Source organism: Onychostruthus taczanowskii, unplaced genomic scaffold (assembly GCF_017590055.1).
Source record: "Onychostruthus taczanowskii isolate IOZ18803 unplaced genomic scaffold, ASM1759005v1 scaffold6181, whole genome shotgun sequence".
NCBI lineage: Eukaryota > Metazoa > Chordata > Aves > Passeriformes > Passeridae > Onychostruthus > Onychostruthus taczanowskii.
The window spans coordinates 1-490 of record NW_024503881.1 but is presented as its reverse complement, the minus strand read 5'-3'; the positions used below and the strand labels follow the sequence as shown (position 1 = coordinate 490).

Here is a 490-nt window from a genome sequence, read left to right as displayed (position 1 = left end):
CACCCACCTCTTGTAGCCCCACCCACCTCCTCAAGCCACACCCACCCCTTTAAGCCCCTCCCACTCCTTTCAGCTCCACTAAGCCCCTCCCACCACTCCAGGCCACACCCACCTCGTGCTCTGATTGGCCAGGGCCTCCAACGCCCACAGCACGGCCTCCGGGCTGTGGCCAATCAGCACGGCCTGCAGGGGGCGCCAAGTGTCAGGGGAGGGGGTGTGGCCTCGGCGGAGCCACGCCCCCTTCCCCAGCAAGCCACGCCCACCTCAGCCTGTTTCAGCCAATCCGGAGCCTCCTGGGGTTCCCCGGGCTGGTCGGCAGCTCTGGGGTTAATTAATTAACTGTTAGCTCGTTAACAAAGGGGCTAACGAGGGGTTATCGGCAAAGGGGTGGGGCTTACCTGGGTGGGCGTGGCCTCCAGAGCTCCGCCTCCCGGGCCCGGCACAGGGCCTTGATTGACACCTGAGGAGGGGGAGGGGCTTGGGGGGATGC

At 65.9% G+C, this 490-nt stretch overlaps 1 long non-coding RNA gene across 1 annotated transcript; it reads right to left on the bottom strand.

Moving 5' to 3' along the window:
• Positions 1-112: 112 nt before the first annotated feature.
• On the bottom strand, positions 113-461 carry LOC121344168. The gene is made up of 3 exons (XR_005953805.1): positions 399-461; positions 264-321; positions 113-183 (listed from the first exon to the last, which is right to left on the bottom strand). It is a non-coding gene; the product is annotated as an uncharacterized LOC121344168 (long non-coding RNA).
• Between the last annotated feature and the right edge of the window lie 29 nt (positions 462-490).